The sequence below is a fragment of the Paroedura picta genome, chromosome 12 (genome assembly GCF_049243985.1).
Source record: "Paroedura picta isolate Pp20150507F chromosome 12, Ppicta_v3.0, whole genome shotgun sequence".
Lineage (NCBI taxonomy): Eukaryota > Metazoa > Chordata > Lepidosauria > Squamata > Gekkonidae > Paroedura > Paroedura picta.
In genome coordinates, this window is record NC_135380.1 from 5,082,628 (window position 1) to 5,107,053 (window position 24,426).

The following is a 24,426-nucleotide window of genomic DNA, read 5'->3' on the forward strand; positions in this document are numbered from 1 at the left end:
GAGGGAGGGAGGAGAGAAGAGGAGGCGGTTTAAGGTGGGGGCAAGCTTGCAGGCTCCACCCCCTCCCAGATGCAGAAACCACAAAAGAACTCGCTCATGCTTGAGAGGGGGAGGGGAGCAATGGAATTGGGCATTTTCCTTTGTTGTGGCTGAGTCAGTTAAGGCAGGAGGGGAAAGGCCACGGACCCCCTCCAAAGCTCCCGCAGACCCCCAGGAGTCCACGGACCCCTGGTTGGGCATCGCTGCTCTATGGGGTAATTGTAAGGTGGCTGTGACTTGACATCATTTCCCACCACACAGAAGTAGCAAAGAGAGCATGGAGACACAGGACTGAGAAGCAGAAGCAACCTTTCGATCAAGAGGCCAGGGAAGTTCCGTTCACATCGAGCCGTTGCACGAAGGTTTATCCCATAATATACCGAGACCGTTGTTGTCTTCGTGCCATCTGGCTTCAATAAAGTCCTTTATTAAATAAAAAGATGTGATGCTCTGTTTATTTGTTTGACGGAAAAACAACACTGCGAGAGGAGAGATTGCTAACGAGATTGCAAGCAGGAAATTATTGCCTCTACCCTGGGCCTGCCCGGATCATTTGCCTGTGAGCGTCTCATAATCTCCAAACAGCCAGATTTTAAAATCTGAGGGTGATTTCGCCGAGGAGGAAGTGGACAAACTCCGGTCATAAGAAAGAGCAACTTGGTTGTTTTGGATGAGATCACTGAATTGGTTCATCCCCCATCGAAAGCTGTTTTTCTGATGTGTGGAAATGCCCCAAAAGGCAGAAGTCTGTGTTGTAACTTGTCCCTAGGGTGGCCATCTCTGGGTTGGGCAATACCTGGAGACATTAGAAGTGGAGGTGGGAGTGGGTGCGATTTGGAGCAGGGAGTGATCTCAGTGGGGTGGCCGGGAGATGCGATAATATTTAGCGCTATGCCATTCAGCTGGCGTAACGCTATTTTTACCAATGTGCGGAAATGCCCTCTGAACTCCCACTGGCTGCGAGGTAGTGGATTGAAAATTTAGATATTAGCATTTAGGAGGATTGCCCAATCCGTCTGCATAACGGTTGTACCTGCTTGGTTACATATTTTATATGATTCTGTTATATGCTTCCTGTGTGTAATTCTGCCACACAATAGATAAATTAATAGTCACCTAACAATTTGTAGCAGCTAGGCAAATCTGCCAGCTCAAATGCCCTGTTCAGCAATTCTTGAGGGACATGGTGCTGGCAATGGCCACTCCTTGCTAGGGTCTTTCAGCGGAAAAGCAGAGCTAGAGGAGCGGACGTGGCTGAAAGGTAGAGCCTCTGCTTGGCATGCAGAAGGTTCCAGGTTCAATCCCCGGTATCTCCAGTTAAAAGGATCAAATATTAGGTGATGTGAAAGGCCGCCACCTGAGAGCCCAGACAGCCATTGCTAGACTGAGAAGGCAACACAGACCTTGATGGACTGATGGGCTAATTAGCTACAGGGCAGTTTCATGTGGTCATGTGGCCTTGGTTGAATCCATATTTGCTTCCCACTGGAGATATCCAGGATCTGCAGAGCCGGTTACTAATCCCTGGAAAAGCTGGATGGATCTGACCCGGTCTCTAAATTGATCAGGATTTGGAAAAAAAAATGCATGGGGACTAACATAATGGCAATTTCCCCTTTTCTCATTGACCTATAATGCACAGCTTCTAGGAGGGCTAAGAAGAATGCAGGCGGGTGGAGGCATTGTTTTTTTGTAAGTTTTTGACATCAACACCCACCCACCCCCAAACACACAGCTCTACCGGGATTCCTATAACCTCTTGAAGTTGCTCATGAAAGTGTCCTTTATTTAAGTGCAGTCAATATCGCCGAATTTCTAAGAGCAGGTAGACTTTATTGCTGTTTTACTGCTGTTTTAAAGTTTTTTTTTGATGTGGAAATGTAGTATATGGTTATTGGATTTTATATAGTGTTTTATGGCTCACGTTGATTTTTATATTGTATAATGAGCTCACATTTTAACAGGGAAAGGTAGTTTAGAAAACTTTTAATATATTAATGAGTAAGGGTACACATGAGGCTGCCTTGGATCAGGTATCACCATTGGTCTATCTAGCCTAATGCAATTTGCTCCGATTGGCAGTTGTTTGCCAGGGTCTCCCAGCAGGGGACTTCCAGGCAATTCCTAGAACTACTCAGAAATGAAAAGTTCTAGACTGGCCTTTCTCAACTTTTTTTTTTTTTTACCATTGAGAAACCCCTGAAACATTCTTCAGGCTTCAAGAAACCCCAGAAGAGGCCCAATTGTGCAGAATATGGTTGGGAAACATAATATGGTTGGGAAACATAACTCCCCTCCCTTTTCCACCCCCCAGGCCTATCATTGGCCATTTAGGGGGGGGACAGGTCAACATGACCATATATAATCATATCACCTGGGAGATGTTTAACAAATTTGAAAAATACATTAATTTTAAATTTATTTTTCAAATTTGTTAAACGTTTACCAGGTGAATAAATAAATAAATGTATTTATTTTTCAGATTTGTTAAACATTTACCAGGTGATATGATCATATATGGTTATGTTGACCTGTCCCCTCCTACCTATTTGGGAACCCTTCCAGGGCCATCAAGAAACCCCAGGGTTTCATGGAACTCTGGCTTGAGAAAAGCTACTAGTCTAGACATTGTCAAAAACTCTATGATAAAGTCGAATGTTTTTACCATAGAGGTCACTTCTATCACTTTTCACTTCTGGGTAGCTCTAGGAATTTTCAGGAACTTTATCATAAGAACTTCCTATAAACAGGTCTTATTTTTCTTCGGTAATTTTTCTGTACCACCACTTCTAACGGTGGCAGGTAACAAGACCAGGGGATACGGGACTCTCCATAGTCATGTGTAGGACCACCTCTGCATACGGTTGCCTGGTCTGTGCCTGGCAATAGGAGGAGATTTGGGGGCATGGAGAGGAGTGAAGACCTGGAAGTGACGTCACCACAGGAAGTGGCACTCTAGCAATCTCCCAAGTCTCTGTGGTAAAGACTTGCCTGCTATGGAAGTTCAAATGGCAACCTTTCCTCGGCGCTTTTCCAGTTGCCTTCTGAGAAACATGCTAGTATGAGAGACAGTCAGAAGGAGCAGTGCTCACAATGTCTCTAGCACAAATACGCCCTTCAGTGCTTTTCACAGGCACTGCCACTGTTCTGCCATTTGCTTTCAGCCACAAACCTCCACATCCTTTTCAGCAGCAAAACATCCCTTGGTGCGCATAATGCTAGCAGGAGCTGGTGACTGACCAGCACAAAGCCAAGGTCGGCCGCGCTCCGGGCATGACCGTATGCAGAGAAAGGGAAAGAGAGAGAAATGCAGCTTTTCTCACAGAAAGATAAAGGCCCAGCCTAGCTCTGTGTGCCAGGGCCTGCCTAGAGTTTCTGTCTCTCTCAGCTATTCATTAACGATTACATGCGCGCGCACACCATACACACGCCCCCCCACCTCCTGTAGACACCTGCGAGCGCAGCTCATAAAGCTGGCTTTCATAAGGTTCTGGCAGCTCCCACATGGGAACTGCGGTCCGCAGGATGACGGTCATTGTATCTGCAGTTAAGGAAAAAAAGAGCACCACATTCCTTCACCAAGGCCTCTGGAAATAGACCCTCGCTGCAGTTTTCCTTTGGCACCATAGGCCAGGTGAAAGAAAGAAAGAAAGAAAGAAAGAAAGAAAGAAAGAAAGAAAGAAAGAAAGAAAGAAAGAAAGAAAGAAAGAAAGAAAGAAACTTCATCTGCGTCCTTTCTAAAGTCACTCAAGAGGAATACAGATTCTGGCTGGTGTTTTTGCTGCGTGACAGGAAGAATTAAATAATCCATCTCTCTTTTGACACTTGGCTCCAAAGCAGGAATCTGCCAAGTGCACAAAATGCAAAACTTTCTAAGCTCATTCCTTGACATTGAAGCCCCCCCTTCCCCTGTTTGCAGTATTCTCCTCCCCCCCACAAATGAAAGCATAAAAAACAAAGATCAGTTCCCCTAGAGAATAAAATAAAATTAAAGTTTAAAATTAGTTTTAAAACTAAGAGCAACAGTTTCTCCATAGCAGCTATCGAGGTTATTCCAAACAGGTCAGGCTGGTCCAGGCATGCATAGATAGATAATGGACAGGTGGAACGGGTGGGGTCAGAGACAGGTGTTCCTTTTGGTCCCAACCAAAAGCCTGGCAGATGAGCTCTATCTTGCAGGCGCTGTGGAATTGTGGCAACTCCAGTAGGGCCCAGAGGTGCTATGGGAGCTCATTCCATCAGGCAGGGACCAGGAAAGAAGATGTCCTGGCCCTGGTTGAGGCCAGATGTACCTCCTTGGGGCCAGGGACCCCCAACTGGTTAGTATTAAAAGAACAGAGTGTTCTTCTGGCTGTCTCTCAGATAAAAGATAAAATACAAGGTAGGCAGCATATTATAATGGCAGGCAAAGGCAGGAAGATCTACTTCTTGCTTGTGTATCTAAGTTGTGTTTTTTTGGGGGGGTCGGGGGCGGGGGGTTGTCATTTCAGCTCTTCTTTACCATTCTGGGTCCTAATAAAGAGCTCAAATCGCTTCTGGTGCCTGTGTCCGCCTCTGAAACCATGGATTTAACACCCGGGGATCAATATGGCAAGATTTTAGCCTGCACCATCCGCAGGGCTTGGAGAAGGTAACAGCACCTGTAAGCATATTGTTTGGAGGTGCAATCTGCCTTGAACGCATCAGCTGGGTCATCGACATACACTGTGAAGGAAGAACCATGTCTGCGCGCAAGAACTCTGCGTGAATCTCAAAACGCATGCGGTGGTCCAGACTGGCGTGAAGAGCGACAGGACGTGAACGAGAAAACACACTTCAATGTGCTTCGAATTTAAACTTTAAACACTCCCAAACAGGCATGGCGTGTATTTACGTTGTTTTAAGCCAGGTAATCAGAGGGATTTGAAGTTTGCTTAAGACAATCAAGATAAGCATTGCCAAAAAGCTTGAAGTTCTGCTTGCCCAACCGCGGTTCTGTGTTTCAGTTCGCCTGCCAAGGCAAAGCTTGAACTAGGAAAACGTTACAAAGGTCGAAAGAAGAGAGAGAACCCATGCCCCAGGAGGAAAGGCTGAGGGACTTGGGAAAGTTCAGCCTGGAGAAGAGGAGGCGGAGAGGGGACAGGAGGGCTCTCTTGAAGTCTTTGGAAGGTGGTCACTTGGAGGAGGGCAGGGAAAGGTTCCTGTTGGCAGCAGAGGAGAGGACTCACAATAATGACTTTAAACAATGTGTAGAACATACAAACTAGATATCACAGAGAGTAGTTCAACAGTGGAATGGTCTGTCTAAGGAGGTGGGGAGCCCCCTCTCACTGGCGGTCTTTAAGCAGCTGGACAGATACTTATCCTGGGTGATGTGGGCTGATCCTGCATTGAGCAAGGGGTTGGCTAGATGGCCTGTATGGCCCCTTCCCACTCTATGATTCTATGAAAGTGCCATCGAATCACACACTGACTTACAGTGACCCGGTCGGGTTTTCAAGGCCTTCAGGTTTTCAAGACCTTCAGAGGTGGCTTTCTATTGCCTGCCTCTGCCTCAGAACCCTCAACGTCCTTGGAGATATCCCATCCAAGTAGTAATCAGGGCCATTTCTACTTAGATTCCGAGATCTGATGACATTGGGCTAACCTGGGTCAGAGCTGGTACTGAAACTGCCAATTGACCTCTGCAATAAGGCATGACTCACAATGGTCATGTTCAGGGAGCAATTCAAACTTGCAGCTCCATTCCAAATCCATCCTATAGAAATCCCAATTTGGCAAGCATTGGATCATGCATTTCCAAGGCGCTTTTGCAGCTGGATTTCTCTGTGCGGAACAGGATAATCTACTTCTGAAGTGCATTATCCAACGTGTGCATAACAGGTGCTATATCTGCCCATGGGCACTCCCTTCCTATGTCTCTGACATGTTATAAGATGGAATCTGCTGCTGCTGCAAATGATCACGCGATGTACATATCCTGGGGGGAGCCCAACATCCTACACCCAAAGGGCTCCCCTCCCCCCCTCCGCCCTGGGATGAAATATCTCATTGTGTTCCGTTAGAGAAATTACAAAGAAGTGGAGAAAGCTGGATGTGCTTTTGACTTAGTAATAACTGTAGCAAATTTCCCCGAGAGATACAAACAAACACATGCTGGAACAGAATACCAATTAGGTCTTTTTCAGACCAAGGCACATTAAAATGCAAAGCAGGAGATAATGAGATAAAGCAGCATTGGCTGCCGGTCCCGGATTGGGGTGGTGGTGGTTGTTCTCAAAAGAGCCCCAAAGTGGCTGGAAGGGGGAGTATTAAGTGGACTTCTTAAAGGGGATCAGAAACCATATCCATTTGCTATTTTTGAAACAGACATCTCCACCAACAATGCACGTTCCCATGGCAGAACAGGACTTTCCTGTCCTGTCCCTCCCCCCCCCTACATTGCAGCCCATTGATTTCCACAAAATACTGCTCCTGAGAAAATCCCGAGGACATGGGGGGTCCAGCTGAAAGGAGTTGGATCCATCCCAAAGGACCTTGGAGCTTGGTGTAGAAGATGGTCCAGGATGGCTGGATCTCGTTGAATCTTTGAAGCCAAGTAGGGTCAGTCCTGGTTAGAACTTGGATGGGAGACCACCTAGAAAGTCCAGGGTTGTGATGAAGAGGCAGGCAATGGCAGACCACCTCTGCTTATCTCCTGCCTCGGTCTGGATGGCCCCAGGCTAGTGTCACATTGTCAGATCTTGCAAGCTAAGCAAAGTCAGCTCTGGCTAGTAGTTGGATGGGAGACCACCAAGGAAGCCCAGGGTTCTGATGGAGAGGCAGGCAATGGCCAACAAACCTCTCAGCATCTCTTGCTTTGAAAACCCTACTGGGTCACCACAAATCAGCTGTGACTCGATGGCACTTCCCACCACCAGAAGAGGCAGCTTGGGTCGAGAACGAGAATATTGGCACCTGATTAATTCACTTGACATTGTTGTGAAAGGTTCTAGAAGCTTTCTGCCCCTAAGCAGCCGTGAAGAACCACAAGTACATTGTTTTCGTTTGCAGGCAGGGGATCTCAGAAGAATAAGTCTGGGATCACCATCCCTCCAATTTGGACGTGTGGGTGTTCCAGCGCCAATAGCAAAACTTAGTTTGTCGCGCAGGGGCTCATGGTAATTGCAGTCCATGGACATCTGGCGAGCCACCGGCTGGCCACCCCCTGACCCTGGCCATGTGGATTATGTCCCATTGTGGTGGCTACCTAGAATGGAAACGAGGAGGAGGGCGAGGTTCTTTTGAGAGGAAGGGATTTGACTGTTCAGCTTGGAAGGGAAATTAAAATAAGGATGGATGGGCAGGCGGGGGGAAGCCGGGAAAGAATAGGAAAGGAAGAACACACTAATCTTCATTTAATCATTCCTGGCCAGAGGTGAAGGGAAGGTTTTAATTCTTTCCAAGTGCTGTCTGTGACTGCCTGTCGGGAGGAAAAGTGACGTATTTCTCCGACTAACCCAATAATAATTCATACCCGTGTCAGGAGCTGACTTTGGTGGACTGTAGCACTCCAGCTGCTCTTCAACTTTGGTCTGGGCTCTCCCGGTGGGATTCGTTGTAGCAACACATTTTGCTTATAGGATTCGTATGCAGTGGTAAAGGGAGGGGGAGGGGAGGGGTGAAGGCGAGAGAGGGGGGGACCCACGACTGTAAATTAAAACCATGTGCCTGTTATTCCGAGTGTATTGAGATTCAAGTCTTTGTGAGCCTTCTGAAAACAGCGATTTCACGACAGTGAAGCTTGTGGGGGGTAGAGAGAAAATGGCCCTCCCCACAACTCATTGAAAGGAAGCAATGCTTTTTATGTTTACCTTTCCCATTGCATGTAGGAGGTCTTGAAAGGGAGGTGAAAATGCAGCACTCTTTTATACTTTCCCAATAAAAATTCGGAGCGCTTGGCCTGGCTTAGGAGGTGGCAGAGGAGACCATGTTTTGTGTAGCCGAAGGAAAGCGTAAACCCAATGAGCACCCGTTTTTTGGTTGTTTTTTTTAAAGCAGAATCTGGTCATGTGCTTACCGCAGAGATACTTGCTGCCTCCCAAGGAGGTGGAACGAGCGGTGGATTCAATATCTATTCACTGCAAAGGAAGAACAGACATCATTTGGGAAGGAGCCAAAGAGGGGTTCCAATTTCTCATCTGTTATTTTGGCCTGAAAATCCCAGTTTCGCTTCTGTGCACATGGAAGCCATTTTGGTGCTTATTTCCTGTTTCATCGCCCAACTCCCCACCTTCTATAAAATGTACACCTTATTCCAGGGGTAGTCAAACTGCGGCCCTCCAGATGTCCATGGACTACAATTCCCAGGAATTCGCTGGCAGGGGCTCCTGGGAATTGTAGTCCATGGACATCTGGAGGGCCGCAGTTTGACTACCCCTGCCTTATTCAATGGTACATGGGGGAGGGGATCCATAAACGTTATACATCGATTCTGTGTATAAATGGTACACCCAGTAAACAAAAACACCATAGAAATAGTAAACAAATTGAGATATACAAACAGATCTTCAAATCTAACAGTGAAAAGCAATGATGTGAAAACATTAGCAAAAAAAAAAAACCCTCAAAAGGAATATAAAAAGAAAACAAACATTTGCTCCTTCTTACAAACCACCACAAAGAGGCTTCAGGTACATGTGCATAACCCTCTGAAATAAAATGAGGAAATCCAAGTTACCAGCAGCAGCTCTTGGCCTGGCTCCAAGCAGGGTGAAATGGCATTATTTTTCAAAACCCAGAATTGCTGGTTAATGAAATCGTCTCGCACTTTCTGTCAATCCAATTGTCAGCTTTTCATTTCCTGTGATATTTGTTGGCCACAGTCGTTTGCTTTGGAAAGCGTGTGAGGAACATGAAACCATCTAAAAAGGATGGTGTTTTTTTATTTAAAAAAAAACATAGCAATGAACATATTTGAACGGGACCAGGCTGGCACATCCCCCCAAGCCCCACCCCCAAAAAAGAATGCCACAAATTAACACAACATGCTGACATCACCCGGAAGTGACATCAGCACGTAAGGGTCGTTGGACTCTCTGGTTTGTGGGCAAAACTCTATGATTCTCAGCAAATTCTAGAACAAATGAAATATTTATTATATAACATGCACCTATAACATTAAAAACTTTATCAGTCTAAATATCAGACCGTACAATATATAAGCCTTCCTGGTGGATGTTCATATGTCCTATGAACTACATAAAACCTGACAGATTTCGGGAGATTGAGTCTATTGATGGCTACTAGACATGGTGACTGAGAAGGACCTTTACATTCAGAGGCACGAAAACTCTGAATCTCAGAGCCAGGAAGCAAATTGCAGGGAAGGCCTCGACCTCTATGGCCCTTCAGGTTGGCCACTGTGAGAGACAGGTTGCTGGATCACTAAATGGACCAGTGGTCTGAGCCAGTAGGGCTCTTCTTATCTTCTTAATGAAAGGACTTTCAACTGTACATTAACAGAACTGTAAATTTCATCTTGGATTACATTTCAGGCAGAAATTATTTTTTCTTTGGTGAATAAGAATATACTGGCAGCATGCAATACAAAGATTGTAAGATATGGGTATTTTCTGCCCAAAAGCGTTGCTTTCCTCTTACCAGCAAATCAGAGGAGACAGAAAGCTGCTTCTTTTTGCATTTTCATGGCTGATAGATCATGTTGCTGCGAGTGATGGATGAGACCAAATATGACAAGTCAAGGCCATTACTGGGTCAGCTCTGGAGGTTTTGAAGGGAGCTAAATTTGTAAAGCATACTTGAGAAAGAAAGGACCAAGCGACATAACCATTTACAATTACTAATAACATTTTTTAGATTTCTTGGATCATGTCCCGCATCTTCAGTCAGCAATGCAGAATGGACTGAGAAAATTCTGTAGATTTTTTCCCTCTGAGATATATGCCATCTGAGTGGTGACAAACTATTACCATGTGACCGTCTAACATGTTTCCAGATTTCGAGCAAAATGTAAATAAAATGTTGGAGATGTTCTTCAAACAAAACGTTGGAAGAAAAGGGAAACCAAAGAATTGCAATAAGACGGGGCAAAATTTACTGGGCCATTTTTTCACATTTCTAACTTGTTGCCGGAATTATTTTTCTCTTTCGTAAGAAACTGAAAGCGAATCTGGAGAATCTTTGAGTCAAAGCAGTGAAGAATTTTTGAGGGAAACAAAAATGTCTGAGGGGGATTTTCAGCTGGGCATGTAAAATGTTTCCAGACTAGTTTCATGTATCTACAAATTGCGCATCATCAACAAAAGTTGTGTAGCCTCAGAGACACTTTGAGGATCTCTCAACACTGTTGGGTGGGTGGGGGATCCCTCAATATTTTTGCTGTGCATATTGATGAACTGGTTTATTTTCATTTTTGCATTGACTCTCCCTCTTTCTGCCCTTTGCAATTCTCGCTATTGCATAGTATTGCATACCTGTAAAACCGCCTCTCCCCCGCATTCTACCACAGCAGCTTCTCTTCTCCAAGCGAGGTGCCAACCTGCAAAATGGCCAAAGTCAACCTCTGTCCATATGCATGCAGGAGGTTGGACTTGATGTCTTTGATGGCGTGGCTGCCAACCTCCAGGTGGCAGCTGGAGAGCTCAAGAAATTACAACTGATCTCCAGTTTAAAGAGAGAGGTTTCCCTGGAGGAAATAGCTACTTTGGAGGAGGAACTATGTCATGAAACTGAGGTCTCTCCTCTCCCCAGCCTCAACCTCCCTAGGGTCTACCCCCTAATCTTCAGGAGTTTCCCAACTTTGAGACTCTTTTGGGTAGTAAAAAGCGGTGTATATAAAACCAACTCTTCTTTTACGTTTAATTGTCCCATTGCCCTTAGCCACAGACATTCTGATATATCACCTCCTCTCCAACACCTCAAGATGTGCAGAAGAGAACCAGTAACACCGTGACGGAATAACTGGAACGGTTCTCAGTGCAGAAAGGGCCTCACCTATGCAGCTTCCCTTGAGCCATCGGGGAAATGATCCGCGGCAACGAAAACGCGAAAGAGAGCGTGGCAAACCTGTTTGCAAACAGCCCCGATGAAAGAACAGCAAGTAGCAAGGAGAGAAAGTGCTGATGGACGAAATCTCAGGAATGAAAACAAAGGCGCCAGAGATAACAGCATCGTGGTGGAAAAGGTTCAGCAAGGAATGCCGACTACCCACAGTCTGGCGTGTATTATGGGATGGCATTGTCGCGGCCTCGGCCTCGTATGAAGCCAGTTCAGCTTCCCTGAAAAGGATCTCTTCCCCCCCCCCCCAATTTTTTTTTAAACAGAGGAGTTAAAATCAGAAAGGAGGGAGGGGATCAAATCACTGGGGGTTTTGTTGAAGGTGATGCAGGAGAAGCTCTTGGTAATCGTTTCGGCATCTCTGAAAGAGATGCTGCCTTTTGATAGCCCCGTGTTACAGAGGGCATGTCTAGGCGAAGAGGACAAGCTGCGTTTCTAAAGCAGGGGTAGTCAAACTGCGGCCCTCCAGATGTCCATGGACTACAATTCCCAGGAGCCCCCTGCCAGCATTCGCTGGCAGGGGGCTCCTGGGAATTGTAGTCCATGGACATCTGGAGGGCCACAGTTTGACTACCCCTGTTCTAAAGACTTCCTGATGAGTTTGCTCATAGTTCATGCTCTGCAGCCACGATGCCAGGACCATCTGAACCTGGCTTTCTCAACCAGGGGTTTGTGACGCCTTGGGGTTTCTTCACGGCCCTGGAAGGCTTGCCCAAATGGGTGGGAGCTGATTCATTTTTGATATAGTTTTTAAAATGTGTTAAACATTTATCCGGTGATATGACCATATATGGCCATGTTGATCCGCCTTTCCCCCTCCCCAAATGGCCAGTGATGGGCCTGGAGGGGGTGGGAAGGGGAGGGGCCATATTCATCATGATTGCATCACTTCTGGGGTTTCTCGAATTCCCCAGCCCAAAGTTGACAACCCAACTTCAAGGCACAGAAACAGGCCGTGTTAAAGATTCCAACAGACACCCTTTACCGGTCTCTCACACGCATTCCTACTTACACGCTGAAATGCTCTGCTGATTTTTTTGTTCTTCAAAAAAAAAAAATAGAAGTGGGAACGGAGCGTTTATAAAACAAATACAAATATAATTCAATGGGTGAGGGTTTTTTTTTTTTTAAGCAAGCCTATTCTTTTCTTTCGCCTGTTTATTATTTCTTGCAGCTGAAAGACCCCCACGTGATCTTGCCGCAAAAACCTCAAAGCTGCTGTCAGGTTGTTTATTTTATACCTTCCACAGCAAGCTGGAGGAGCCGAACTACAATCGCTCCGGCCCGCCCATTTCTGGCATCACATCTTGATATGAGGTCACCCTTTCACAAGGCTTGCTTCCCCTTTTATTAATGCTGCTCGGAGGCCCTTGGTCCACATCACGGCAAGACCGAGTGGGTGGGTGTGTGCATGCAAGCTGCAAAGCTCTCTCGCCTTTCCCTAGGGTGGCCAACTCTGGGAGGGGGGATTCCTGAAGGTCTCCTGGATTCCCAGCTGATTTCCAGATCACAGAGGTCGGTTCCTCTGGAGAAAAAGTCTGCTTTGGAGGTTGGACGTTGTGGAATCACATTTTCCTGAGCTCCTTCCTTTCCCAGCCCCTGATTCCCCAGCAGTGAGCTGACTGCCTGCCCGAATCTGTTCCACGTAATATATTACCGGTAAGGCCTTGGAGGAGGAGCTTAAGTGCCACAGCATTTATCACCTACTTGGGGCGGCTGTCCCGCTCCTGAGTGCCTCCTCCTCCAATGGGCTTGCCCAGTCTGTGCAGTAGCTAGCCAATCGCCTTCCGCCTCCCCCGACCACCCCCTCCTCCTTCCACTTCCCTCTGAGGCTCGGAGGCTGCAGATCCTTGTGGCGTGAGAGCTGCCCCTGCTGGTGAGTTCCCTAATAGCTGCCTGCAGCATTTCACGGTCCTGTGGGGAATGGGAGGCCATCCACAGAGTTCTTCCACCAGCATAGGACTAGGATACGATATCCTTTTATTGACACACCGGTCCCAATATGGCAACGATAGGCAAGGCCATCTTCTCTCCATCTCTCCATCTCCAGAGACCTTGGTCCTCCCCCGTCCCCTTGACTCTTCCGTTGTTTAACCAACATCTCCCCTTCATGGAACATGAGCCGATTAAATGGTGTCCACTTCTATTTGTGGCATCTAATAAATCTAAATTTTCAAGCATGGGAAACCAGGCTAAGCAGCTGGCGTACAGACAAATGATCTGTCTCCCAAAGACAAATGTATCATAGCTCAAGGGTTTTCTGTGTACCAAGTATTAGAGAAAAAGGGTGAGATCTTTAAAAATACGTCTGCCTACAGCTCAGGTGCACAAACACACAGGATGTTGTCAACGCCTCTTCCTCTCTTGTGTGTATCCACCAAATGAAACCCCACAAATAGTTTTCTGCCTTGCTTAAACGAGTCTGTCCGAAAACCCCATAGAGACATGACACTCCTATTCACCCCCTTCCTTAGCTTTCCAATTTTCTGATTTTTGCATCTTAGCAAAGCTATTGGGATACGTGATTACCTGTGTACCTACTGAGTATTTCTTAAAGGGAAACAAAAATGTAATTTCAGTTCCCAATGGCACAGGTATGCACCCCATGCTCAAATCACACAGGTTTGCTCAAACAGCAAGTGTGTGAAGAACAGTGCAGGAGACGTCGGCAAGCAAGCCAGACCCAACAGAGCCAGTGTGGTGTGGTTAGGGGTGGCGACCTCTAATCTGGAGCCCCAGGTTTGATTCCCCACTCCTCCACATGCAGCCAGCTGGGTGACTTTGGGTCTGTCACAGTTCTCTTGGGGCTGCTTTAGCAGAACAGTTCTGACAGAGCTCTCTCAGCCCCACTTACCTCACAGGTTGTCTGTTGTGATGAGAGGAAGGCAACCATAAGCCATTTTGAGACTCTTTTAGGATGCTTAGGGCTGATCCTGCGTTGAGCAGGGGGTTGGACTAGATGGCCTGTATGGCCCCTTCCAACTCTATGATTTTATGATTCCATGATTCTATCCTTTGGGTAGTAAAAAACGGTTTAAAAACCAACTCTTCTTTTCCTTCTCCTTCTGTGGGTTTTCTGGGCCAGGTGGTCCATCAGGGATTGAACTAGAGACCACTCAACACAGCCTGGAAAATGCAAAACAACCAGTTGATTCCGGCCATGAAAGCCTCCAACAATTCAACAGACACATCCTTAACAGAGTGAGTCCCTCCCTCCCGCAATATACGACTGTCCTCAGAGGACATGAATGCAGCGTCCTGCTGCTTTCTAGAAATCTGATGGCTACAGGAACAAACAGCGTCAGATGGGGATTAGATAGATTCATTGAGGTTAAATTCATGGCTACTAGCCATGGTGAATGAGATGAACCTCCAATTTTAAGAGTACTAAACATCTGGAGCTAGCTTTCTCAACTAGTGCTTCGTGAAACCCTGGGGTTTCTTGAATGGCCCTGGAAGGGTTTCCCAAATGGGTGGGAATTACTTAATTTGTAATATATATTTTTTAATTTGTTAAACATTTATTGGGTGATATGACCATATATTGTCATGTCAATCTGCTTTCCCCCTCCCAAACTGGCCGATGATGGGCCTGGAGGTGCCAAGGGGAAGGGGAAGGGCCCCAGGTAGGCATGTCCACAGCTCTGCTTCCCAACCATATTCTGCATGGCCACATCACTTCTGGAATTTCTCAAAGCCTGAAGAATGTTTCAGGAGTTTCTTGATGTTAAAAAAGTTGAGAAAGATGAATCCTAGAGCCGGGAGGCAACAGTGTGGAAGGCCTTGTTGGCCATCCAGAGGAACTGGTTGACCAGTATATGGGACAGGAGGCTGGCTTAGATGGACTACTGGTTTGATCCAGCAGGGCTCTTCTTGTGTTCTTACTGCATGCGCATGGCATTCTGCCAGGCAGGGCGTGTGCCTTAAATTTACACATTGTTTGTACAATGCTTCATCTTGTTTCTGCATCTCTCACTGAGTGACGAAAGGGCCAGAAGGAAACAAGATTTATATCTGCTCCCTCTACTACTTTGTATAAATAAAAGGGGAAGATATAATTTTTTTTTCCTCGATCGAAAGTGCGAAGGTTGCACTGCTTTGTTTAAACATGTCTTGAAAGGATTTGATTTGTCATGTAATATGTGCGCTTCTGGCTAGGACAACTCCTCCTTAGCCAATAAAACAAAACAAAACAACATTGAAAGGATGTTTACATTATCATTGTTCTTGTAAGCGGGTTACAACTAGATGAGATTAAGACACTCGTACAAAGAACTGCTCCTACCTGGCAAAGGGTGAAAGCCTAATCCAGGTGGATAGAAGTAGGGATGTCAGCCTCCAGGTGAGATCTGGGGATCCCCCAGACTTACATCTCACCTGCAAGATACAGAGATCAGTCCCCCTGGGGAAAAGGGATGCTTTGGAAGGTGAACTCTATGGCATACACCCCACTGTCCTCCCCAGGCTCCACCCCCAAACCTCCAGGAGTTTCCTTACCTGGATCTGACAACCCTAGCTCCCTTCAGCCCTCCTTGAGCCTGCCTGTTAATGCAGGTGGTGATGTCACTTCCAGTGACACGTCACTTCCAGGGGTGTGGCCAGCTGACATCACTTCCGGGGCTCCTCGATGCCTGAAAAATTATTTCAGGGGCTCCTCCATGGTCAAAAGGTTGAAAAAGGCTGGTCTAATGTCGATTGTTCCTATGGATTCACTTCCGTTCTTTTTGAGACTTCTGGTGGGGTCGACCCCACTGTTGCACCGTTTATTGAAGGACCCATCCTATGAGTTGTATTGACTCCCCCTGTGTAACCTGCCTTGAGAGAGAGAGAGAGAGAGAGAGAGAGAGAGAGAGAGAGAGAGAGAGAGAGAGAGAGAGTCCACCATGCTGGTGCCAGGGTACTGCAGCACAGATAATAAATCTGGGTTTCTTTAGTCATCTGGAAATGCTCTTGAATCTTTAATCGCTCTGCCCTTTAATGTTTAATAATTGTTCCCTTTTCCGTGATGTATGATAAAATAAGGAGCGTGCATCTTACAAGACATCAAACTGAATCTTTAATTGAACCAGTTGTTAATAAGTGTTAAAACAGCAGGCTACGAGAGCCCTTTCCTTTGCTGTACATACACACACCAGGGCAATCCCATGCACAGTTGCTCCAGTCTGAGCCTGCTGAAAGGAACAGGTTTGCAGCGGAGTAATTCTGTACAGGATTGCACTGAGGATCAATGCAGCAAGCTTCTATATCTACTTCTTGGTGTCATTGCTGTGTTAAGTCAGAAGAAGAAGAGTTGGTTTTTATACCCGTTTTTCACTGTCTGAAGGAGACTCAAAGTGGCTTACAATCTCTTCCCCTTCCTCTCCCTACAACAGACAGCCTGTGAGGTAGGTGAGGCTGAGAGAGCTCTGAGAGGAACTGCTATATGAGAACAGCTCTAAAAGGACTGTGACTAGACCAAGGTTACCCAGCTTGCCACATTCGAGCTCTTCTTCTTCATCTTCTAGCCACCTCTTTGGGTTTTTAAATCAAGAGACATGCAAAGGTGGTTTTCTCTTGCCTTCCTCTATATCACGACCCTGGAGTTACTTAGTGGTCTCTCATCCCAATACTAGCCAGGGTCAACTCTGCTTAGCTTCTGGGATCTAAGCTGGACCTTTCTGGGCTAGTCAGGACTAGAATTACAAAATTAGAAGACCTTGCAGGCACCCCTTCCCCCACCAGAAAGCGCAGAAAATGGCCTGCAAAACGAGAAAACAAGACCTCAAAAGCAAGAAATACATACAACAAATAATAACCCAGGAGTTCAGAATTGACCTTTCATAAGAACAGACAACCCTAAGTGGTCCTCCAGTTGGAAAATGGATTTACAAAATCACAATATGTTATTTATGCTTAACCCAGTTAATTAGATTACAGAGAGAGAGAGAGAGAGAGAGAGAGAGAGAGAGAAAATGAGGACAAGGTGAAGAGTTATATGAACAATTAGAATTTTATGTAAACGACTATTAGCTATGATGGAAGTGTCCCTATTCTAGGTTATGTTTTCATCTTCTTGCATAATCAGAATGAATTCTGCATTCCAGCTTTAGGAATATATGGATTGAGAAGGGGGCAGGGGGGGGATGAGAATAAACAAAATGTTCGAGAGTTTAAGGCAGCAGACATGCAGTCTGAAAGCTCTGCCCATGAGGCTGGGAGTTCGATCCCAGCAGCCGGCTCAAGGTTGACTCAGCCTTCCATCCTTCTGAGGTCGGTAAAATGAGTACCCAGCTTGCTTGCTAGGGGTTAAACGGTAATGACTGAGGAAGGCACTGGCAAACCACCCCGTATTGAGTCTGCCATGAAAACACTAGAGGGCGTCACCGCAAGGGTCAGACATGACCCAGTGCTTGCCCAGGGGATACCTTTACCTTTTTCACCGTGGCATTGATTTAGAAGCCAAATGGAGGGGAGATCTCAGTGGGAACCAGTAAAGAAGGAGCTTGAATATTGGAACGGTTCTTGGAGAATTTGTGCCAGCCGGAGCAGAAAAAGATTCAGCTTGGGACCTCGGGTGCCCCACGATCTCGCTCACTATAAGACCAGCCACGTTTAGAAACCCTACTCTGTCAGCTTTAGTTGCTGAAGGTCTGTTCCATGCCCAGTTTCAAGGTGGTACAAGAATCCCAGTGGCTGGGGAAGGCAGGGGTTTGGGGGTTAGTGTTAAAAAGATGTGTTTTTTTTTTTAAATAATCCTGAACAGCTGTATTCTTATGAGACCTCCTAGAAGCTTTTCATAAGAGTTCATTGAAGAGCTGGGCAGCTTGCCATTCAAAAGACCCCTTCAGTCAGGGCTTATAATAATGCAACGTCCCTAAATTCAGAGGCCCCCTTTTATCAACGTGCTCTGGTATGCCCTGGTATGGTATGCGTGCAATATACTGCCAGTCTTAATTGAATAAAAAGTAATTGGTAACAGGTGGGCCATTCAGGAGTCAAATTCTGGTTCCCCGTCTTACATGTGCAAGGCGATGTCGGTTCTTTTTTTTTTTGGGGGGGGGGGGGTTCTGGGGGAAAACCGAAGCTGCGTTAATTAGGAATCCGGCACTGTATGGAACCTGAAGGCTAAGGGGTTATACATTTAAAATAATCCACACGCCATTGTACTTACTTTGCAAGGCTTTTTTGGGGGAAAGAAGATTTGGAGACGTGGATTCCTCGCGAAGTTCAAGCTAATGGTGAGGTGTGAAAGAAGGCTATCGTTATGCCGAGGGATGCCAACTCCAGCTTGAGAAATTCCTGGAGGTGCACTAAGAAAGAGGAGCGTGAGAGAGAATCTAACTAACACGCTGTCGGTAGCTGCTGGGCTAACAATGATATTTTGATCTGTGCAATCAATCAGATCCCTGATGGCCAATCAAAAAAGCCCTTACTAGGTGTGAACCTCCCCTGGCCCCACCCAATTTATAAAAACACTTGGTGGGTGCCATTGGGTGCCCACAGGAATCGCCTTGGGGACCTCTGGTCTCATCCAAGGCTATGATGACTATCTGTCCACTCACAGGATCCCAGTTCAATGCCCAGTTGATGCTCCTTCCCCAAAACCAGGATCCCTGGCCAGTCTGGCCTGGAAGAAATTCACTTCCTGATCGGCATTTCTCTGGGCATGCAAGAAAGAGCCACAAAAGCCGAGCTCAGACGCAATCTCTTCTGCCCACCCACTCACCATCTGCCTAAGCTCACAGAATCGTATGTGTCACACAACACATTTGATGTATTCCTCCAGTTCACAGGATAACACCCTCCATCACACTGCTTCAGGGTGCAGAGACGGTTCAAGGTGACACGAGATATGAGATCCCTTTAGACTGCGGGGTATTTTGCAGGGGATTTAATATAGAATTTGTTAGGAAGAAGTCGAAGAAACTGGGACGGGGAAGGGGAGGAAGCTGTGACCTGGATGGCCCATCTTGTCAGCTAAAGTGAGGTTGGCCCTGGTTAGCACCTGGATGGGGAAGCACCAAAGTCATTGAGTCACTGCACAGAAAGCAGGCCATGGCTTACCGCCCCTTAACGTCTCTTGGCTTGAAAACCCCGTTGGCGCCTCCATATTGGGTTTTATGGTATCGCCCACTCGGTACAGCTGTTGGCATTGTTTGAAATCGCACGGAGGTAAAATCCTTTTATATCTTCCTTTTGTATCGTTATGGCCTATGGCGACATGCAATGAAATCTGACTTGACTTGACTTGGCCATATTGGGTTGGACTTGATGGCCGTTTCCACCACCAAGGCATGAAAGAGCGCTCTGTGGGAAATGCTGAGATATAACTGATCCGTCAAACCACTTGCAAATCGGATATTCTCGTGAAATATTTCAGTCGGAAAAGGAAGCCCGGGGGATTTCCGAGAGAAGCCAGACTTTTGGTGGCGAGGGAGTCCTTTTGGGGGAAGTGAAAAAAAACACACAAAAAAACAAAACCCACAGTCCTGTTCAACCATCTCCTGGAACTGAGCTGAGGCTGGAGAGGCCGTTCTTGGGAAAGGCTGAGGTGCCGTTGGGGGCGGCGGGAGAAGACTTGGGGAAGGTTTTCTGCTTCGGAGGGCACAAAGAACAGCGGAGAAAGAAGCAGAGCACACCCCGTGACCCCACAACAAAACTGTAACCCCGCCTGAAGTACCAGGTTTACACGTTGTCAGACTGGAGCAATCTGTTTGAGAGAATACAATTTTAAAACACACACACACACACACACACACACCACCGTTTCTGTGTGAAAAAGCCAGTTGTGCGAAGCTGGAAGGCATACAGCTGTGGACAGCTGTGGGGCTGGTACAGAAACAGAATCTGGCAGGCAGATGGGAGGCCCAAGAAAGGTTTTTCTGTCAAGAGTTTTAGAAAAAAAGAGTACAGTTTTGCTTCTGTATTAGCTGGCGTACAGGCACCTTCCTCAGAAAACGTTCATTGTAACAAAAGAAAGCTTAAATCAGAATTAGGCAGGGGACCGTGGTGGTTTCATTCTATCCTTTTAACCCTCGTTTTTTGGAACAAGAAAGGAATTTCTCTGGGCCCTGGCAAGCTTCCAAAATATTCTAAAGATTCTCTTGATCTATCGGACTCCCCCTGAATATTGTAACCGCAGAGGGAAAGTCTTCTCTAACCTCCATGAAATTGGAGTCCTCGAGCGCTCCTTTTCGAAAAATTTAGTTATTTATTCTAAAGTGGCTGAAGCTCTGAAGCAGTTTATGGTTTTTTTTCAAGGACAAAAAATGCCACAGTGATATAGCTCAAGTTGCCAACTTCCAAAGGAGCCCTGGAAATCTCCTGGAATTACAACCGATTTACAGACAACCATTAGTCTCCTTGGAGAAAAATGGGTGTTTTGGAGAGTTAATTCTGTGGAATTTACCGTGAGTCCTTCCTCTTCTCAGACCTCCACAGACTAGACCCCCACAGCTGGCAACCTTATAGAGAGATTCTTGGATGCTTGAGGCTGCATTGAGCAGGGGGTTGGACTACATGGCCTTCATGTCCCCTTCCAACTCTATGTTTTTATGATTCTCTCCCAGTGTGCATCATAGGGATTTCTGCAAGATGGATTTTCAATAGAGACACAAGTTTGAATTGGTCACTGAGCACATGAATGACCATTATTAGTCCTGGTTTATTACAGAGGCCATCTTCTGCCCTTCCCCAGCACGAAATGGCAAGTGGGAGGTCAGAAATGATGAAAAAATAGCCCAGACTACCCTGAACTTGGAAACTAACGGCTTTCCTGCGTTCCATGAATTTAGCGTCATGCTTACCATCTGAAGGCGCTATATTTTGACCGCTCCGCACGACGTTGCCAACCTCTTGTGTCTGGACAGCAAACTGCTTGCTACATCTGCCATTTTAAAGCACGGGTTGGTGAATCCCAAAAAGTGGATTCACCAACCTAAAAAGCGCTGTCCCCCGGTGGACAACCAGCAGGTCACCAGCACAAGAAATGTATGGAGGCGAAGACTTTAAATGACAAGCAAGTGAGGTCTTTAATATGGCAAGTTCTGGGAAAGAATTTCAGGGCGATTTGTGACGGGTCCTGAATCGGGCATTTCAGCCACTGGCTGGTAGAACAGAGAGGAGCGGTCAGATGTCCTGAAACCACCTTTATCCTTCTCTTCTGCACAGAACATCCTTGCCGTAGGCTGTGCTTTAATGGCATCTCATTTCCTTCCCTTCTGCCCTTTGAACTGCTTCTCCCCCATTATTGAAAAGGGAAAATAAACAAAGCAGGAAGGGACTGCACATACGAGGCAAAGGAGAAGGAGATAAAGGAGTACAGAAGCTCTGCAGTGTACCTAAGGCTATGGACTTCCATATAGTCAGAGCTGTTATGGACTCCACCTTTAACGACAGGTTAAAATTTGGCCCCTGATTAATCAGCAGCAATGCTGAGAATCCAAGGTCTTGCACTGGGTTGTCAGCCTCCTTAATGACCTCCAGACAATGAAAATCCGTTCCCCTGGAGAAAATGGTTGCTTTGGAGGCTGGATCATAGGGTGCTGTGACCTGTTGAGGTCCCTCCCCACCCTGAACATTTCCCTCTCCAGCCTCCACTCCCCAAATCTCCAGATATTTCCTAACCCATAACTCATAGGATCAGTCATGATGAAGGCTGCATAGACACAATAGTTTCTTGCTCCTTCTAAGGGATGCCCGAGGAAACCACTGGTTCAGATTTGATACCCAGAGATCCACTGTGGTATAGTGGTTAACAGCTGTGGCTTCTGATCTGGGTTTGATTCCCTGCTCCTCCACATGCAGCCAGCCGGGTGTCCTTGGGCAGTAATATCAGGGCTTCCTCACCTACCTCACAAGATGCCTGTTGTGGAGAGAGGAAAGGAAGGTGATTGTAAGCCGCTTGGAGACTCCTTCTAGTAGAGAAAAGCGGGGTATAAAAAAAGACAACTTTTCTTGGTCTTCTTCTTCATATCAGAGGCCAATCAGGGTCAGCCCGGGATGGGTGAGAATTGGTTCTGGATGGGACGTCATCAAGAAAGACTGGGGTTGCAATGGAGGGGAATATCACAGCAAACTACCTCTGCTCCTCTCTTACCTTGTACTTTGTCTGTAACTTGATGGCACATTTGACCTTCTAATCGCAAGGTGAAACTGCTCCTTTCCTCCAGAATCTCCCAGAATCACTGGGGTTTTGCAAGATGCAAATTGGACATCGAATGAACTGACTGCTTAATCTGAAGCCGTAAGATCACCCAAGGGCAAAATCTCCGATGAAGTAGAGTCTTAACACAGCAATACCATCCCTCTATCTTTCACTGAAGGGGATGTTTATACAGCTCCCAAGGAGATGACATCAAGTATTGGACAAGAGAGAAGCCAACCAACCAACTAAACAAACAAACAAACAAACAAAACTCAAAACAGTTTGTTTGTGGCATTTGGGGGCTGGGGGCTGGGGGCTGGGAATACACGCTCCCTCCTAGAAAAAAAAAGTTAAGGAGAAAGCTTGTTAGATTTGGAGGCTGTGCTGAAAACTCCTGAGCCTGGAAATTAATGTTTTTGTCCTGCGGGTTTAAAGGACTGACCCTTTCATCTTTCTATGGAACACGTTGCAAACCTGGCTCGGGACATGTTTAACATTTTGTTTGCTAATAAAACAAAGTCATTTGGCCTCTGTTAACACATTGTTTTAAGGGGGGCCTCCAGAGAATTCTTTCAAGCGGTCCATAAAGCATCATGTCGCTTTCATTTCTAGTCTCTTCATTTGAAAGAAACTGGGGTTTTATTTTGGGGGGGTGGGGGAGTACCATTTATTGGGAGCCTGGTTGTTGAAAACAAAGCGCAAGAGTCAAACAGGACTCTGCCCCTCCCGAGAAAGAGCAGAGGAGTGCAATTGGGGAACCTTTGTGCTTGTCTGTGACAGGACGGGGTTGCATCACCCTCTTCTGGTGGCCAGACAGCTCCAGCGAGAAGGCCAGACTTGCAGTACTCTTCCAGAACTACATTAGTTTGCATATTATGTTGCTTTTAAAGGAATAGTTTGTTGTCATTGCCAAACTGATAACGTGGTTTTCGAGAAGGGTATTTCATCACAGTTTCTACGTCTTTTTTAGTTTTGCAAGTTTTTGACATCAGATGTAACTTGTAAGATGGCAATGTTGACCCCGAACCTAACAAGGATATGAATCAACCCCACCACCAGGGCAAAAAAAAGGTTCCTCTTCCTTTAGCTAGAATCACCGCACAGGTGACTGGCGGAGCTCGGCAGAGAAGGCTTGGATTTCCTCCCACTGGCCGTGGCCGGGATCCAGAAAAGCACTTAAGATTGTGTGCGACTCTGCACACGTGTGTTTATTTCCATTAACTTTTATGGGATTACACATGTGTTGGAGTGTTTTGGCGCTTAAGGGATTGCTCGGCTAGGGTGTCCTCCGGCCTCTCTTCCCTTTGAAGGGACCTTAGAAAAACATGCAGAATTCAAGGCTTAGATCAAGAAACCTGCCCATGCTTCTATTTCTCCCATTCCTCCAGACCCCTCTGTCTTCTAGCCCTCTTTTCTAAGCTCCCCCCTCTCCTTTCCCCAGCCCTTTGAACTGCTCTGTCCCCCAGAATCTGGAAATGGCACCAGACACTTTGGGGCTCCCTGCACCCCACTCTAGTCTCACAGCTGGCCACCCAATCATTGGTAGAGACACATATAAACACACGAGGCTGCTTTGTATTGAATCAGACCATTGGTCTATACCAGGGGTAGTCAAACTGCGGCCCTCCAGATGTCCATGGACTACAATTCCCAGGAGCCCCTGCCAGCATTCGCTGGCAGGGGCTCGTGGGAATTGTAGTCCATGGACATCTGGAGGGCCGCAGTTTGACTACCCCTGGTCTATACTGTCTGCTCGGACTGGCAGTGGCTCTCCAGCATCTCAGGTCTTCTCCATCACCTCCTGTCTGGTCCTTTGGTTGGGAGATGCCGGGGACTGAACCCTGGGACCTTCTGCACACAAAGCAGAGGTTCTTCCCCTGAGCCACAAGCCCTCTCCACACCGATCTGGATCTGGGATTCAGAAACTAGCTGGGCTTCTCCTAGATAAAGATTTTTTAGTACACATTTTTAAAAAAGGAAACACCATCTTATTTAGATTTCTCTCTTAGAAGAAAGGGAGGGAAAGTAGCTTCACACACTGTGCAACTCGCCTTCTGTGTATAAGCAATGTAAAATTATTTCACGTCTTTGTCTCACGTTCCGTGCTTCCCCATCCAGCAAATGAGCTATATAGAAGATAATAACCACTCCTTGCACATGGTGTAAAGTGACTCTGGGTCACTGCCAGCCTCTATTAACATTACTTGATACTGTTTGCGTTTGAT

The 24,426-nt window shown here is 46.5% G+C and overlaps 1 long non-coding RNA gene across 2 annotated transcripts; it reads right to left on the minus strand.

The window, feature by feature from the left end:
• Positions 1 to 4,835: 4,835 nt before the first annotated feature.
• Positions 4,836 to 15,822, minus strand: LOC143821897 (uncharacterized). Of its 2 annotated transcripts, XR_013225957.1 has the most exons (5): positions 13,931 to 15,822; positions 9,661 to 10,558; positions 8,738 to 8,921; positions 8,078 to 8,138; positions 4,836 to 5,219 (listed from the first exon to the last, which is right to left on the minus strand). It is a non-coding gene; the product is annotated as an uncharacterized LOC143821897 (long non-coding RNA). The 2 variants fall into 2 exon arrangements; XR_013225956.1 differs by lacking the exon at positions 13,931 to 15,822 and having other exon boundaries at positions 9,661 to 11,529.
• Positions 15,823 to 24,426: the final 8,604 nt, after the last annotated feature.